Genomic DNA, 18,527 nt, shown 5'->3' on the forward strand with positions numbered 1-18,527 from the left:
ATGTCCAAGAGGAAACCACCTTTCCCTCCCTTAGGTTGTCTGAGACCTGATGTTGTTCTCAGTGAGTTATTTATACAGGAGAGGAGGGAGGGAGGACAGAGGTACTCCTTGTATTCTAGAACAAGACAGGCAAAGAGGCTGAGGCCCTCTTCTCTCTGGCTCTGGTATGTCTCCCTTGGGAGCCCCTTTGGGTCCTTTTTCCAGTGAGCTTCCTTTGCTGGCCAGCTCTGAGTGGATCCCTGAGTGGGCTGGGCAGGGGCTTGAGAGTCTAGGGTTCCCAAGTCCAGCTTTCCTGGACCCCAGCCTCACTAATACTTCCTCTGGTATCTGGTGTCTCCAGTCCTGAGTCTTTCAGAGAAACCACTGAGTCGTCTTTGCAGCATCGAGTCCTGCCAAGTGTTTCTTTCCCTGCTCCCTTTATGTATCTGATGCAGTCCAGGGCTTCAAACATCTCAGCTCCTGAGTTTGTATTTCTGCTTGTTCTTATTTGGGGGTGTGGGGGACATTATATTTATTTACTGTTTATTTTGAGCCAAGGTCTCACTATGTAGCTCTGGCTGTCCTGGAACTCACTACGTTAAATCAGGCTGGCCTCGAACTCACAGAGATCATTTGCCTCTGCCTCCTGAGTGCTGGGATTGAAGGTATGCATCAGGGCAGGTTATTTTTTAAACAAGAAGAGCAGCAATGTCTTTAGTCGGCTACCATCCCGGGCCCTTCCCTCAGAGAGCCAAGTGGAAAAGTACCCTGGTACTGGGCAGAGCCACAGCAAACCAGTTCATTAGTGTTTTAAGTGGAAAAACACTGCTTTGAGGAGGAGTGTGCCAATAATATGGGTTCTGAGGCTGTCCCTGGACAGTCCATGTCTCCCACGAAAGGGCTTGGCCTTCTGGTTTTACAGATGCACTGGGCACCATTTAAAAATCAGCAAGTGGTGTAGTGAAGGAAGCACGGATCAGCCACTGCAGGTGGATCAGACAGCAGGGAGCGGCAGCACTGGACCTTGGCTGGGAAGCCTAGAAGTCAAAAAGCAGGTGGGAGTTGGGAGGCCTTTGGGGGTCCAGCCTGCTCCTTCCAAGATGGAAGTCACAGTGTCAAATACTTGCTCCCCCACTGCCTCTCTCTGTTGGCCTCTGCCCAGACTCACTTTCTCAGGGGGTTCGCTGCCTTCCGACGACTGACAAGCCATGGTCTGCCTTATCTGAGCTTGTCTGTCAGTCTGGCAAGGAATGACAAACACACTGGTTGACACGTCTATTGGGAGTATCTGCTGACCCCTGTGTCCTCTGGGCTTCCGGATGGGGTCAGGGTGCTTTTCTTCTGACCTTCTGCCTAAGGCAGTACCCAGCACACGGTAAACGTTGTCATGTAGACAAACATGTAAACATGAGTGATTGCGCAGCTCCACAGTTTTCCATGACAGACATAGATGGGGGCTGTGGGGGACTTATGGGGTCCCACTGCCCACAGATGCCTTCCATGGTGGGGTCCCACTGCCCACAGATGCCTTCCATGGTGGGGTCCCACTGCCCACAGATGCCTTCCATGGTGGCTCTTGTCCTCCAGGAACCATTTCAGTGCCCGCAATAATAACTCCCTCCTGGGAGGGCCAGGGCCTAGAGGAATGGGAAGGACACAGTCCTCTTCAGGGGACCAGCTGCCTGCCCACCATATCCCCATGGTATGCCTACAGGCCTAGCTGGGCCAGAAAGTGCCCTGGAGACCAGTCTCCCCTTTAACTAATAAGAGCGTTAAGTAGGCTAGGGAGTGGGGTGGGGTCAGGCTCATAAAGTCCCTGAAGGCTAATAACCTCCCGTTTATTTTTTCCGACAATGTTCCCCTTTCCCCAGAACAGGATGGGGGCCCAGAAAGCCGCAGGCAGGGAAAAAGCCTTAGCCTCCACTGTCTGCCTCACTCAGTGCGGTGCAAATGACTTGCACTTTTCGATAATTACAAACTTAATGAAAAAATAATCTAAATCCTCAAAATAGGCCAGGGACTCATGGCTGGCATTGGCGGGAGCCCCAGGTAGCCGCCAGGATGAGATGCAAGGAACAGAGGTGCTCCCAGGAGACAATGGGTGCAGTTTTGCCTGGAGACTCCTCCCCAGAACCAGCCTTCACTCCCCACTGCCTTTTGGACTGGGCTCAGCCTGTCTCTTAGGGCTGATTTTGCTCTGCCTTCCATGGGGCAGCTCCCCTCACAACACAAAGGGGAAAGGGAATAGTTCTGGTGCTGTGGGGCATTAGCTAGGTGAAGATGGGGCTCAGAGGCAGAGCTGGGGAAGACGCCATGCTGAGGATACGCAGCCCACCCAGGGAAGCAGGCGCGTATGCTTCCTTCCATCCTCCTACCAGAGGACTGGATCCCAGCCCTGCTGGGCTCCTTAACTCTGCATGGAGGGCTCTAAAGGGGTCTGATGGCAGGAAGGAAGAAGAACCCCTGGTCCCCCGACAGGACCGATTGGCTCCCCAACAGGACCGATGGCCACTGCACACCGTGCCGAGGTGGCCCCCATTTCTGTTTCTTTTTTCACCTTAGCTCTGTGTGGTAGGTAGTGATAGTGACCCACTTTGCAAATGAGACCTAAAGTCCAAAGTTCTAGGGACTGTAAACTTACGCCCTAGGACTAATGCTGGGCGATGGGAGAGGTCTGAAATGAGCTTTGTGAGCACCCAAGGGACCCTGTCCTCCATATTACTTTTGTGTCCTCAGAGCCCAGAACAGGACTTGACGTACAGATGTTTAATAGGTTGGGTGTAGTCCTTGAAGCAGCTCCCTAGGTGCCATTCTGGCTCTTCTCCCCCGGTTCCTAAGCTCTCAGCTTTAAAGCGGATGAGAGCTAACGGGGCTTCAGAAGTCAGGCTGAGAAATGGGGCTTATTTGGTAAACAAGTAGAGAGCCACAGCAGGTCCTGAATAAAAGGGATTACAAGCTATAAGAGGGATGGCCTTCCTTCGTCTTCCTGGATCGTAAGAGTTAGTAAAGGTCAACAAAACTTTGGCCAGAAGGTCAGGCTATTTCTAGATGTTTCCCAAGCTTGTCATGTTTATTGGGTCAGCTGAGAGTGCTGGGCTTGGGCTAGCCAGCCAGGTTCCTAGCCGGCATGAGGCAAATCCACAAAGCTATGGGTCAAGGGTCCCAGAAGACGGTGCTTCCACTAGCATCTTGCAGAGTTGGGATGTCACGGAAACCTCGAACAATAGATTCTTTGGAATTGCAACTCCAGAGTCTTGGAAATACCCATCTTAAAGGGAGACCGTAGGAGCGGTCTAGCCTAGACTAGAGGTGGGTGTGAAGCGTTTACTGCTCTACACACTATATACACAAACGTCAGCTCATTTAATCCCCCGGAACCATTCGCTCTGTAAGTCAGCAGCTACTAGAAATCCAATGGATGGGAAATTGAGATACCAGAAGGCCGTGCTTCTGCCAAGCTTACCCAGCCCACGGGGCTGAGCTCACAGGGGGCAAAGAGTGTTTTTTCTTTATTGCTTTTTAAATTTTTAAAAATGTATTATATCAAGGCTACACAGAGAAACCCTGTCTCGAAAAATCAAAAAAAAAATAGTATAATTTATTCAGAGTTCATCCTGATTGCTGTCTCCTCACTTACATCTTCCTGTTCGCACCTTCCCTCTCTCTTCTGCCCTATTCCCCTCCCCTAGACCTCTGACAAAAGAGGACCTCCTCCCCCACCATATGACCACAACCTATCAGGTCTCATCTGGATAGCAGACTTCCCCTTCCTCTGTGTGCCCGCCTGGCCTTCCCACCAAGGGGAAGTGATCAAATTGGGGTCACCAGAGTTCATGTCCCAGGTAGTCCCCATTCCCCCCAACAACCATGGCAAATGAGCTGTCCATTGGCTAGATCTGAACAGGGGTTCTAGGCTGAGTGCATGCATTGTCCTTGGTTGTTGCAACAGTGTATGCAGGACCCCTGTGTCCAGATCTCCCAGCCTTGATGGTCTCCCTATGGGGCTCCTGAACACTCTGGGTCCTTCCATCCCTCCCCTTTCCCCCATTCTTTCATACCACTCTCAGCACTCTGCCCAGAATCCAGTAGCAAGTCCCAGCATCTGTCCCAACCCCCTGTTGGATGGAGTCTCTTGGAGGACATTTATGTTGGGCTAATATCTACTTGTAAGTTAGTATATACCATGCGTGTCTTTCTGAGTCTGGGCTACCTCACTTAGGATGATCATTTCTAGTTCCATTTATTTGCCTGAAAATGTAAAGATTTCCTTGTGTTTAATAGTTGAGTAGTATCCTATTGTGTTAATGTACCACAGTTTCTTTATCCATTCTTTGGTTGAGGGAAATCTGGATTGATTCCAGATTCTGCCTATTACGAATAAAGCTGCTGTGAACATAGTCGAGCAAATGTCCTTGTTGTGTGGTGGAGCATCCTTCAGGTATATGTGCAGGAGTGGTACAGCTGGGTCTTGAGGTAGCACTATTCCTAATTTTCTGAGAAAGTATCAGATTGATTTCCAAAGTGGTTGTACAAGTTTGCACTCCCACCAGCAATGGAGAAGTGTTCCCCTTTCTCGACATCCTCACCAGAATGTGCTGTCACTTGAGTTTTTGATCTTAGCCATTCTGGTAGGTGTAAAATGGAATCTCAGAGTTGTTTTGATTTGCATTTCCCTGATAACTAAGGACGTTGAACATTTCTTTAGGTGTTTCTCGGCTATTAAATGTTCCTCCTCTGTTGAGAATTCTCTGTTTAGCTCTGCACTCCGTTTTTTAATTGGATTACTTAGTTTGGTGGTGTTTAATTTCTTGAGGTCTTTGCGTATTTTGGACGTTAGCCCTTTGTCAGATGTGGGGTTGGTGAAGATCTTTTCCCAGTCTGTAGGCTGTCATTTTGTTCTGTTGACAGTGTTCTTTGCTTTACAGAAGCTTTTCAGTTTCATGTGGTCCCATTTATTAATGGTTGATCTTAGAGCCTGAGCTGTTGGTGTCTGTTAAGGAAGTTGTTTCCTGTGCCAATGAGTTCAAGGCTCTTCCCCACTTTTTCTTCTAACAGATTTAATGTGTCTGGTTTTATGTTGAAGTCTTTAATCCACTTGGACTTTGGTTTTGTGCAGGGTGGTAAATATAGATCTATTTGTATTTTCCTACAAGAAGGCATCCAGTTAAACAGGCTGAGAAAAAATTAGGGAAACTACACCCTTCACAATAGCCACAAATAATATGAAATATCTTGGAGTAACTCTAACCAAGCAAGTAAAAGACTTGTATGAAAAAACTTCAAGTCTCTGAAGAAAGAAACTGAAGAAGATATCAGAAGATGGGAGGATCTCCCATGCTCATGGATTGGAAGGATCAACATAGTAAAAATGGCCATCTTACCAAAAGCAATCTACAGATTCAATGAAATTCCCATCAAATTACCAACACAATTCTTTACAGACCTTGAAAGAGCAGTTCTCAACTTCACATTGGAAAAACAAAACACCCAGAATAGCTAAAACAATCCTGTACAATAAAAGATCTTCTGGAGGAATCCTCATCCCAGATCTCAAGCTGTACTATAGAGCAACAGTAATAAAAACAGCATGGTACTGGCATAGAAACAGGAGGGTTGATCAATGGAATCAAATAGAAGACCCAGAAAGAAATCCACACACCTATGGACACTTGATTTTTAACAAAGAAACCAAATCCATACAATGAAAAAAAGATAGCATCCCCATTTATTAATTGTTGATCTTAGAGCCTGAGCTGTTGGTGTTCTGTTCAGGAAGTTGTCTCTTGTGCTAATGAGTTCAAAGCTCTTCCCCACTTTTTCTTCTAATAGATTTAATGTGTCTGGTTTTATGTTGTGGTCTTTAATCCACTCGGACGTTAGTTTTGTGCAGGGTGATAAATATGGATCTATTTGCATTTTTCTACCTGTAGACATCCAGTTAGACCAGCACCATTTGTTGAAGATGCTATCTTTTTTCCATTGTATGTATTTGAAGGTATAGTTGGGCCTTGGCCCTTCCCCTGCCCACTCTTCTCTGTGCTGCCAGAGGTGAGCAGCTTTGCTTTGTCATGCTTTGTCCGCCATGATGTTCTGCCTCACCTCTGGCACAGAACAGGGTCACGTGACCATGAATTGGTGCCTCGGGAACTATGACCAACACAAATCACTTCTTCTTTTAAGTTCTTTCTTTGGGGTATTTTATAACAGTTGACAGGATGAGGGGACCTATATATATAACCTAGTCACTAGCCATGAACTACCCCCGGGAGGTAATGTGTCTTTTAGCAGACCAGGGTAATTCTCAGCCAGAAGCCACCTGCAGCCACAGTTCCATCAGCTGCATGGATTTCAGGGTAGGGGATCCTGAAGAGCCCAGCATCCCCTTCAACTCTACCCTCATTGCACAGCATGCACTCACACAGTGGCATCTGCCAGGGGACACTGCCCATTTCTTGGACATCTAACCACATGTGATATCCAGGTTTTCTCTTGTCATCCCAACAGCAACCCCAAGAGGAGGTCATTTCTACCTTACAGATGAGGAAACTGAGGCTCAGTGAATTGAAGAGTTTGCTGGAGAACTCTGTAGCTGGGTCCTAACCTACACATGGGATCTTAGGCCCCTAGTTAGGACCCCCCTAGTTAGCACCTTCCTGCAGCCTGCCTTAGCTCGAAGGCCCCAAGGCCACATCTCCTGCCTTTCTGTAGACTTTAGACCAGTGAGGAAGTCAAGGCAACTAGAAAGATGACAAGGTGAGGTGAATGTGACTCTGAGAAGTGACTTGAAGTGGGGGCAGGCCCTCTAGCAAGGCACATATGTTGAGTTCAATTTCAGTGGATGACAGATGACGAGACTCTTCCAGGAGGAGTAGAGCAGGGTGATTCTAAGTGGTGAAAACACAGATGTGAAGACAATATGACAGAGCAAGGCCCAGCTGAGCACGGTGGCACACATATTTAATCCCAGCACTCAGGTGGCAGCGACAGGTAGATCTCTGTGAGTTCGAGGACAGCCTGGTCTACAAAGAAAGTTCAGAACAGCCAGGGCTCTGTGTAATAGAGAAACCCTGTCTTGAAAACCAAAGAAGAAGAAAAAGGAAAAAAAAAAAAAAGCAAATCCCTTAGGAATGGAAAGTAGTGTGTCGGGCGGGACTAGGTGGGGAGGATGGAAAGGGTCCAGATCCATTGTCCTGTCCCCATTAGTATTTTCTGAATGAATGAATGAATGAATGAATGGTTTTATATAAATAAGGGTAAGGAAGGAGACAAGAGGAAGGCCAGGGCGACTGTCTGGGGGAGAAAGGATTGCCTGACCACACAGGAACCATGGAGATAAAGAAGGAAGAATGAGGAAGAGGGATAAGAAGGGGGAAGGGAGAGAGGAGGAAAAGAGAAGGGAGAGAGGAGGGGAGGGGAGGGGAGGGGAGGGGAGAGGCCCTCCATAGGGTTCAAGACCCAGAGTTTCCCTGGCACCGCTCCACTTCTAAGTTGCACCGTGCATGGTACCACGTCCCTTGCCCAGCAGCTCATCTCCCTTAGCATCTTCAAGTCTTGCTTAAACTCTGTGTCACTGGGAAGTTTGCCTGACCGCTGCCCTTCCCCTTCCCCTGATGGGCCCCTTCCCTCTTGTCTCAGCTGAACCTGAGATCTCCTCTGTGTTCAAAGCCCAGCACGCTGCAACTATTGAGTGGGCATCTGGGGAAGGCCCCGAAGGATGTAATGGAGCTAGCTATGACTGGCCACGTGCACGGCCACATCCTCACACAGGTGGGCGCTCTCTGCAGCCCACCCGCTGCCCACTCCTTTGCCCTCTCAAGGCAGCATCTGCTTGGAACTGGGGCTTAAAGTCTAGATAATTGGAAACAGAACAACATCTCTGAGGACAGTCCCTAAATTCTCACAGAGCAGACAGCACATTTCTTCACAGAGGGGCTTGAAAACTCTTAATTAAAGTTGCCATCAGAACAAAGGCTGTGATGTAAGACTTTGGACCCCACTGGAGCTTGGATCCAGGGACCCAGGCTGCCCCTGTGTGCCGCACAAAAGCCCACAAGCCCTTGGCAAAGAAGGGGCTCAGACCCTCATAAGGGACTTGTAGTGCCCTGCAGCCGGCATTCATCAGCCTTGTATCTGGTGACTCTTCTGCTTGCAGAGAGAACTGTCCCTCCTACAGGGGACTTAACGGATGGGAGGACTCCTGCTGGAGCTCCAGGGGTGCCAGGCTCCATGAGGCTCCTGTGTGCTGTGGGGGTGGACTTTGTCTCCATTTCTCTGCTCAGTATCTTTCAGAGTCTCATTCTGAGTCTCTAAGGAAGCCAGATTGGGTGCAACGAGAAGCAGCCACCACAGCCAAGCCATACTACACCCTAGGTTATCCTATCCAAGAGCAAGATGGGGTGCCACAAACAGAAGAGTTGAGGCCGCGCTGGATTCAGGGCAGGGCACTGTCAGGTTTCCCATGGAGGCACATCTGCTTGGCAGTCTTGTCTTGGCCGAGTCAGATGAGGCTTGAGCCCCAGAAATACAAAGCCACTCTCACCCTAAGGAAGAGGCAAGCGCCCAGCTCAAGCCTGCCTGGCACTGCAGCTCATTCTCCAAGCGCTTTGCCATCCCAGCTGCCAGGCCACATCTGTTTGAACTTGGGGCATGGCACTGGGTAATTAGAAGGATGACATTGCCAAGGGGCCTTTCCTGACACCCTCTCTGACAGCCTGACGCTCGGTGACATTGGCTTGAATTAGAGCCACACTCAGAGCAGACACATTTGGGGCTATCTGAGGAGACAGAGGACCTGGGGGGCAGCCACAGTAGGTGTGAAGGACCTCCAAGCAAACAGGCCCTGGAGGAGGAAAAGGGTCTATCTTCCCTGGGCTTTGTGGAGCTATTCTGAAATTATGATAACTAACTCTTCTTCATTATGTACAGTGTGTGTGTGTGTGTGTGTGTGCGCGCGCGTGTGTGTGTGCGTGCTATTCTATGTCTTTTGTGTGCCTTAACCTTAATATTTTCAGCAGCTTCCGGAAGCTGGTACTATCATTGGTCCCCATGGTAGGGCACCATGGAGCCTCTGCTCAGTTCAGAGTTCAACAAGCTTTGTGTTAGTCAACTTTCCAATGCTGTAACGAAATCAACTTAAAATGCAGAAATGCTTATTTTGACTTGAAGCTATAGCCCATGGTTTCTCGGTCTTGTTAGTTTGGGCTTATGATGGACAGTGTAGTGGAGAGATGCTTAGATAGATAGAAGCGGGCATCTTGAAGTAGCAGGATGGATGGGGGACTATGTGGAAGGATGGGTGAGTAGGTAAAATGTTGGCTAGGCATATTTTAGCTACATGGTGTAATGGCTGGTTGGACGGTAACTTTAGTAAATGGTTAGGAGCAAGGATGGATATGTAGACAGGTGGTAGATAGGTCTGGGAGATGAGCAGCCAAGATAGGCAGAAGGGTAAGTTGGTAGCCAGCTGGAGGATGGATGGAATGGTGCTGAGAGAGATACAGATGAATGTCTCTTGTCTCTTGGCCACCTCTTCCCAGCTGCCTTCTCCAGTGGAAAAATAGATTCATGGGCCCTGGGAAGACATTCCCCTGTGTGGTCTGTTAATAGAGGCCCAGAAAGGCCAGCTGAGGTTGTCAGCTCACCCCACATCAGGACCCTGTCATTAGCCACATTCCCCCTACCCTGCCCTACAGTGGAAGGATTATCTGGTGGCCACTGAGGGGCTGGGACCAGCCAGGCTCCCTCATTAAGCCTTATTAAGACCACAGAGGGAGAGAAGATCAGGAGGGGAGCTTTCTCCAAAGGTCAGCCGTTGGAAAAAAAGCCATGCTCTGTGGAGGTCACATGCCCTTGGCACTCTGCAGGGAACGTGGAGTGTGGCCTGGCCCTTTCTGAGTCTCCTTCATCTTGCACGCTGGGAAGCCAAGGTCATCAGAAGGAAGAAGAGAGGTCCATACAGAGGCCAGGGCAGAGCCAACTCTGTCCCCAGGCTTCAGCAATGGGGATGGGACGGAATCTGCATGGGCAAGTTTCATATTCTAAAGCATTTTCTGATCACGAAGCCACTGGGCCTCCTGTGTGCTGTTGTAGAGTCTGGATTGAGGGGCAACACCATGCCAATTTAATAAGATGAACTGAAAAGGTATTTTGTCCATTTCTAGTTTCTAGATGGCATTAATTCAACAAACACCCATTAAGCAGCTACCATTGTCAAAACCCTGATTTGGGGTGCTAGAATATGGCACAGAGCAGCCAAAGTCCCCATTCTTTCAGGGCTTGCCTTCTAGAAGGGTTACAGACAGACACAGACATATATGAAAGATGGTGAAGAAAATTAAATAACGACAGGAGATTTGTAGTGACAGAGGGGCTTTTTAAAGAAGAGACGGTCCAAGAAAGGCATTTCTGAGAAGGTGGCCATGGTCTGGGTAGTTAGCTGCTCACTAAGTGTTTTCCCCTTCACTGACACTTGCTCACGGCTTCTCTACATCCAAGGCATGAGTCCATGGCCTGTTCTTGTCATCTAGATGGGAGCAGACCTGGGTTTCTCAGAACTAGACAAGCCCCTCCATGTTCTCTTGCTTTCTCTTTGACTGCTGAATGCAAAGATATGGCCCTGTGATTGAACAGCCCCAGCTGAGGGGAGCCTGAATCCTTGCATCATCAACGGGATCTGGGGGACACTCTTGTCCCATGTCATCTATTACATGATGACATGAGAAATGCACCCCATGGCTGCACTTCAGGGCCTCCGTCATGGTTCTTGAAAGACAGCGAGTGCGCTGTGTGTGAGTGTGTGTGTGTGTGTGTGTGTGTGTGTGTGTGTGTGACACAGTGACAAACTGAGTAAGGACAGAACTGAGCTCAGCATGTTGCAGAGGTAGAGTAGTCGAGAGCATAGCGAACAAGACATAGGACAAACAACAAAAACAATACGGCATTAAAAAGTAGAAAGTAAGATAGAAGTGATCCCAGTCCAGTCCAATATCTTGAGTTTTGGAGAAAGGACCATGGAGGCGGAGGGGGACACAGACAGGGAAGAAATGGAGGAATAATATTCAAATTACACTTTGAAAAGATCCGTCTTGCTGCTGGGGAGTTGAGCTAGAGAAATGCAGGTGGAAGGAAGTGTGGCTGATGCAGCATGCAGCAACGTGAGTATGGGCAGCAACAGAGAGGGAGCAAAAGAATTCACCCTGGATCAGCATCCAAGGCTGGGCTAGTGGGTCGCTTTCAGAGGCCAATGGAAAACTACACACCCCACAAACCACTAGACGAACTAGGGCATAAGCCAGTATAAAGTAACGCCATTTCTGGGATATCCTTCTAGTCCCCCCCCTTCTTCCCAAAGAACCCCACAACGATGCTTGTCTGCCAATGTAGGCTTATCTGAGGACCTTGCCCCCTTGTCCTAGCTGACTGGACTAGAGTTGGGCTCTTGGTTGATCAGATCATCCTGTGGAAAGGGCACCGAGAGGAAGATGGGTGAGCCTGGAAACTGAGGAAGAATGTTCACGGCCAGTGGCTAACCATTCACTCCACAGCCCTCCCGTTTCCACAGAAAGTACTCGTTAAACACAGGCCTTCTGCCTGACTCCCCCAGCCAGCCTGACCTGCGCCAGAAGCCTTTCCATACTTCATAGCCTCTACTGAGTGTGTCAGCCATCCCAAGCCGAAATCCTTGCTTATCGTGTGACTTTTCTTGGGGAGATATAAATACACGCCTTCACCAAAGATAGGGTACTGACAGTGGACTGAACAAGCAACTCCACTCAACCCTAGTTTAGCAAATCAGTGAGTTAATTGGGTTACTTATAGAATAAGGATGAAGGCATTATTTACAGAAGTATGGTGACTTACAGGCAGCTGTCACTGAAAAGCCTACCTCATGAAAATTGCATTCCTAGAACTCCATCAGACTATTTCACCAGTCAGACACTCTCTCCTCCCCTAAGAACTGTTGCTTGTATAATCTTGAGGAGACCTAGTGTAAATCTTGTAAGTTTCAGGAGCTTCCTAAGACTTGTGAGCGCACTGGCTTCCTGAGACTTGTAAGTTCATTGGCTGCCTGAGTCTTAGCATTGCCCTGCAGGAAGGTGTATTTCAACTAGACCGTCTAGGCAGAATCAGAAAATCGCTGTATAACAAGCTACCCACCCCCTTTCCTTGCCCCTCCCACTGTCTGTCCTGTGAAGCAAGGCTCAAGTTGCTCTGCCTGGCCATTCTGGGAAGGGCTCTGCTTCAACTTAGAAAGCAGAACCAGTCCCAGAGAGGAACCCCTGCTCCTGTGCCCAGCATGCCAGATGCACACTTGCCTCTAGGCTACAGACATTTCCCAGCTGCCAGGGACCTACTGTAGATGCCAGGAGATGCTCTTCTCAACCCTAGAGAGGCCAGAGCCTCCCTTCCTTCCTTCGTGATTCCAACATCTGTAACACTTTCCCCGCATCCCAGAGCCCTCCCCTCCAAATTCCTCCTGCTTCATTACTAGGGTACACCCAACATGAAAAACATTCAGCTGTCTTCATCATTTTCCACATTAGCTGACAGCCGGTCCCCACATGCCTGGGGGACACCATACCTTCTGAGTACCCCCTGCCATTCCAAAGTAACTACCTCAAACGAGGGCCAGTTGTTGAAAATCTTTGGTATTGGGGTCCCAACAGCTCTGTCTCCTGGATCCTGCCTGGCTGGCTGGAGGTTGGCTCATGTCCTGGCATACATGGAGCTCAGGGAAAGGCCCTACTAAGCCTGGACCCACTCCTAACACTATCACTCATGAATGGGAAGGAAGCCTCCATTTTCTCCCTTATGCTATCCAGAAAAGGAAAGGGCATCTGTCCTGGAGCAGGTGAATCTGGGTGCGAACACCAGCTCCGCAGCCGTGAGTGAGTCACCTAACCTCTCTGAGCCTCAGTTTCCCATCTGTAAGTGGCAGAAATGATAAAACCAACAGCTTGGCATTGTGACGAGGAGCCAAGGACACTCCCACAAGGTGAGCAATGTCTGCTGGGTGCCATCAAGAGCTAACCCAGGTCCCTCCCTGCAGCCCCGCCCACTTTAAAGATGGGGAATTAAAGGGACAAGGGATCAGAGGTCTCCCCCAAGGACAAGAATGGGGCAGTGCAGGAGCGAAGTCCAGAGCCTACCATAAGTCTGCAGGCCCTGCCCATCTCACATCTTGGCCTTGAGTGCAGGCACCAGAGGCTTGCACCACGGCAGGGTCCCAGCCCCACCGTTTAAATGATGGGCATCAGGAGTGGGCAGAGGGCATTACCAGCCGCACTCAAAACGGATCCTGGAAAAGAAGTCCCAAGCTTGAAGGGAATGTGCTCTCTCCCAGAGCCTCAATCCTGAAAGCTACCTTTGTTGTTGTTTTGTTTGCTATTTAAAATATATCTATGAACCAAACGGACTTTCTGCTAAAAGGAAAAAAAAAAAAAGAGTAAATCGGTTTCTAAAAGAAAATTCATATACATCTCCTTCAATTTAGCCCAAATAGAGCTTGATCGAACTAGCCATATCACCTTGGAACACTAATGTTTATGATGATAAGGACCTCTAATATTTGGATCACCTTTGATTCAAACCCCCATTGGTTATATAGAAATACTATTTCTGGGCCTCACACCTTATGTGGTAAAATTTTATCCTTTGCATGGCCGTTTGAGGAGGTTATCATTTATTTCCATCTTACAGATGAGAAGGTTGACACAGGAGGTTAAAAGATCTGTGTGAATAGGAGGTGAGACTTGAGCCCAGCAGGGGCTCTTTGGCTCTGTAGATGGGCCTTCATGTGACTCTCCAGAAGCTTCTGGCCTTCAGAGGAGCAGGCATGAGCCTCCTTCCTCTGGCCAGACTGGCTTCCATCCTAGGAGGTGGTACCACAGGCTGCTCTTGCTACAGGTCACAGCTGAGCCATTCAGTCACCATGACAACTCTGGGAGGTCCTTTGCCTCCTCTGTATTAAAGGACAGAAGGCACACTTTCTTCTGGGATTCTTCTGGGAAAGGAAGCAGTGATGGGCCTGAAAAAGTGACATCCAGTGGCTAAATTTATTTTACGTCTATGACCACAACCACAACCCCTAGATTGCTGGTGTCAAAGGAAGGCTTAAATAGTAGCAAATGGATGGAACAGGAGTCTTACAACAGTGGTGATGGGTTTCTATGGGAATGGGATGGTGGGTAAAATTTGTGGTGCTGTGTTCCTGGCTGTATGAAGCCCTGATCTAGGAGAAGAACTACCAAAGCTTATCTGGGGCAGAGGCGAACCTGCCAACACACACTGTGTTTCAAAGCATGCCCTGTTGCAAGGAAGTTGAACTAACTGTGTACCAGAAGAGAAAAAGGAGGGTGCTTAGGACTGAGGAGCCAGGCCCCCAGTCACACCACCAAGATCATGGTCTGGAAGGCTGCGGTGGTTCTTGCATGTAATTCCAGCACCCAGCAGGAGTTCAGTATTATCTTCAGCTAGATATACTGGGATTGTGACTAGCCTGAGCTACAATAGCCTCAAACAAACAAACAAACAAACAAGAGAAACAATAAACAGAAGAATGAGGAGGGAGGAGGAAGGGGAGGAAAGAAATCAAGAGGGAGAGATAAGATAGCGGTCAGGTAAAGAGAAGGCAGGTAACAGTTGTGTGGGTTTGTGTGACGTGCTGAGGAAGAACAGGGACTTGTGTATACTAGGTAAATGCTCTACCACTGAGCCGCACCACCAGCTTCCAAACGTGCTTTTCAAGAGGCCGGGAATATGAACACCCTTCACTGATGTCAGAATCCTGGCTCTCATCTGAGCCCTGCCTGTTCACCTGTCCCACCTCCAGCACCTTAAGCCATTGCACGTCAAGGCCAGCATGAGGAGCCTGTGTCTCTGGCTTGGGACTCGGGAGTCTGCTGAAGGTAGAGGCCTTTAGAACTGGGTTTGGGACAGCCTTCCATTCTGATTCCTGTGCCTGTCCATTTCCTATCCTTTCTGTCCCTCGTTTTACAAATGGAGAAATGGAAGAGAACAGGCAGTGAGGTAACCAGGACCTTCCCGCTAGGTAGGCGTGAGAAGCCCATCTCCTCCACTCGGCGACATCCTTCTCAACACTGCCCGCCTCGTCCCAGGCCTCTCCTCTTTCCTGCCAGCTACATTTCTTTCTGCGCTTTCTCCCTAAGTTCCTCATTAGCGAGACTTTGAGTAATTTTGTCTCTCTCAGAGTACTGTATTCCAGTGCCAACAAATAACTTTAAATAGAAAAAATATGCCCAAAATTAGACTGGAAAACAGGAAATAAATAGAAAGGGGTTGGGCTGAACATCAGCCTGCTCCCCCGGGCAGAGTGACAAGTGTAATGAGCCACTTCTGAGCACCTGGCTTCCAATCAGGGGAAACAGGGAGTGGATACACCATCCAAGGACCACAGGGTAGGTCCATGTGGCTGATAGACAAGGGTGGAGGGGAGGCAGAAGAGAGGAGATGGAATTTGGAAGGCTTCTTGGAGCCCGTCCTGGAGGGCTCTTCAGCCAAGGGTATTAAGGCCGGGGAGTTGGGAAGGTGTCTCTTCAGCTGTGGAGATCCGTGTTGTGTCTCCCTCCTAGAGTGCCACCGGACTCTGTAGAGATGATGCACGCCCTGCATCATCCAAGTGTCTGCGGCTGTGTGGAATTACAAGTTCACTCATTGCTAGGACCTGGAGATACTGTGAGGACAGTTAAGGGACTCCGAGTCCCCGACTGACCATTCCCAATCCAGACCCGTTTCATAACATGCCACTGGGGGTCATTTTTCTCTAGGTACAGCTTTAAGAGAATCTCTTTACTTCCTTCTCCAACTGTTCACAGCTGCAATGGGACTTTTTGAATGCCTAACTCAGATCACAGGATTCCCACACTCCCCAGACTCGGCAGTGGGCTGTGTCCTCCCAGACAGCCTCCTTGAAGGCTTCCGAATTCCATCTTCCCATGACAGTTCTTCTTGTCAGCTTGACTGGATCTGGAATCAACTAATTGGCGTGCTTCTGGGTGACTCTATAAGGGTATTTCCTGGAATGATTAACTAAGGATGACTATCTCTGGCCCACATACAAAGAGGTCGGATAGAAAAGCGTTTGCTTTTGCCTACCTGCTACTTCCTGCTGGTGAGTGCATATGCACTGTTGCTGCCGCTGGTACTGCTGGCCTTTGTTGACATAAGAATCCGGCTTCTGCTTTTCAACATGGACTAAAGACCAGTGGCTCTCTAAGAGTCCTGAAGGTCTTCACAGCACCAGATTGGGACTGCTGAGGCTTCCAGCCTTGTAGACTGGTAGCTGCCAGGCCTTGATCCTTCCCAGTGGGAAGACAGCCTCTCATCCTATGCTGTACAAACCAATTGGATAAATGCCCCTTTAATATAGATTGCTTCTATTGGTTCTGTTCCTGAAGAGGACTAGTCATCCCTGTTTGCCAGCTATGTGCTCCTTCTCCCTTGGTCCCTAATTAGCACCATCCTCTTCCAGGGCCCTTCCCCCCCACTGGCAGCCAGGTGAGGGAAGGTGCCTATTCTTACTGCTCTATAATAATTTGCCCATTATATGTCTCCATAGGTCATCCCTCCCATGTCCACAGCTGCTTTCATGCTGCCCAAACCCAGCACTCCTACAGCAGATGGGGGCATGTCTGTAAGTACACACAGCTCCTGGGAGAACACGCATAGATGTTTTCTGTGTGTATAATCTGAATTTGCAGACAGGCTTCCTGGTGAAAGTCCTAGGCTCGCCCCAGTCCTCCTCAGCCCATGAAAGGCAGCAGACTTTTGGTTTTGTTTGTTTGTTTGTTTGTTTGTTTTTACTGTAAAATTAAAAATGAGGCTCAACATGTTTGTTTCATCTATCCCAGAGAAGGCTGACTGTCGAGGCTTTTGTTGAATGTGAAACAGACGATGAAATTGAATTAGCTTTGGAAAAAGACAGAGGAACTACGGGGCACAAAGAATGTTGATGTATTCGGGCCAAACAACATTGAGACGGATTGGGTGTTGAAGCAAACAGGTCCAGATAGTCATGGCACGGCCAGTGATCTTTTGTACAGCTTAGAGGACACTCCTATGGATGTAGCCAGGAAGAAGCTGTTCAGGTCTTCTCAGGGCTGGACCTGGTCCCAGGTGGAATAACATTGCCGGTGGACTTCCAGAAGATGCCTTCCTGCCATTGGCTTCACTAAAAAGGCTCAAAAGAAGCACAGGGAACGAATACGGCACTGGCATATTGAAATATTTAAGAGCAGTAGAGATGACGCTACAATCCATCAGGAAAACATATGGCCACCCAGCAGCCAGGCCCCTGTGACAGACCTGGGCATGGCAAAGAGTATAACAGCACTGGCAGACGAGCTGGCTTTGAGAGATGATATGCGGTGTCTGTGGTGGAGGTTACAGAGGTCATCTGTGTTCATTATAACGGCTACCATGTAGCTATGGATGTGGTCCAGATAGGTTTGGAAGAAACCTCAATTATTGTCTTTCAGGAATGTCTGAACACTGATATGGGGCTCTACTTTCCAGAGCGCGTGACACTGGACATTATGCACGCATTACCTTACAGAGCTACTGAAAGTGACATTCATATTTTTTCTCACCACTTAACCTCCTGATAGAACATAATGGGATTGGGCCCAATGTCCCAGGGTCACCGGCCAGGCTGCTGTCGAATCTGCAAACTGAAGATGCCGTTGCAGCTATTATAAAAGACAAACTGAATAGGGAGCACACATAGGCAGAACTTCCCTGAACTCTACAGCGGGAGCAAGCGGTGATGCTCACAGTAGCCAAACAGAGGAGGCATGGACTTGTCAGACCAGTCCAGTTATGGTGGCTCGGCCAGCCAGCAGCCAAATGGTGGTTTAGGGAGGTGGTCCAGGTAGTGAGAGCAACATCAGTAAATATGATCGCGTTTTACAGGGAAACCCCAGTGGCTTTTCACTCAAACATTATGTAAGAAGCCAATGAGCAATGGATAGCGACTCCTACAGTAGGAATGAGAGCGATGCGTAGCATGCCAGTGTGAATGGTGGGTGGGAAACAGAACTGATTTTGATCACCGGCCCTCGGTTAAATCGTTTTGAAAGGAGACCCTTCACTGACTTTAACAGTTTTTTTCAATCCAGCCTTGTGACTTATGCTACTCTCTAAGTGAACATTAGGGTCCCTCGAAGGACTAAGGTTTGATATTGTTGAACACAGAAATCACCCAGGATCATGGTACCGTGAAGCTGAGTGAACTATAACTGGTAACCAATCCCCAGGTTCCCTCTAGGTACTGTGGGATGTGCGTAAGAGTTACTTGTATTTAGGGTAAAGCATTTGAGTTGTGTTAAATGCTGCTCTAGTACTGAGGTACGCTGAACGTGTTGGTGCTTGTTGAAGACAAGCTTTTAAAAACTCAGTATAGGAGGTGCGTCTACAATTAAAAATGAAATATTTGGCACATTTGTTAGTTCTAATTTTATTTGCTCAACTGTAAGGCACATGATTTTAAAAGCCTTTTATTTTAAACTGTTGGGGACAGTTTGAGATGCAAC

The 18,527-nt window shown here is 48.6% G+C and overlaps 1 protein-coding gene and 1 pseudogene across 1 annotated transcript in view; both read left to right on the plus strand.

The window, feature by feature from the left end:
- The window catches only part of LOC127188331 (heterogeneous nuclear ribonucleoprotein H-like), a 28,782-nt pseudogene extending 10,827 nt beyond the window's left edge, over nt 1-17,955 (plus strand).
- Nucleotides 1-18,527, plus strand: part of Snph (syntaphilin) — a 714,025-nt gene that overhangs the window by 490,233 nt on the left and 205,265 nt on the right. The window lies entirely within an intron of this gene.

This window comes from Acomys russatus, chromosome 4, assembly GCF_903995435.1.
Source record: "Acomys russatus chromosome 4, mAcoRus1.1, whole genome shotgun sequence".
NCBI classification, from domain to species: domain Eukaryota; kingdom Metazoa; phylum Chordata; class Mammalia; order Rodentia; family Muridae; genus Acomys; species Acomys russatus.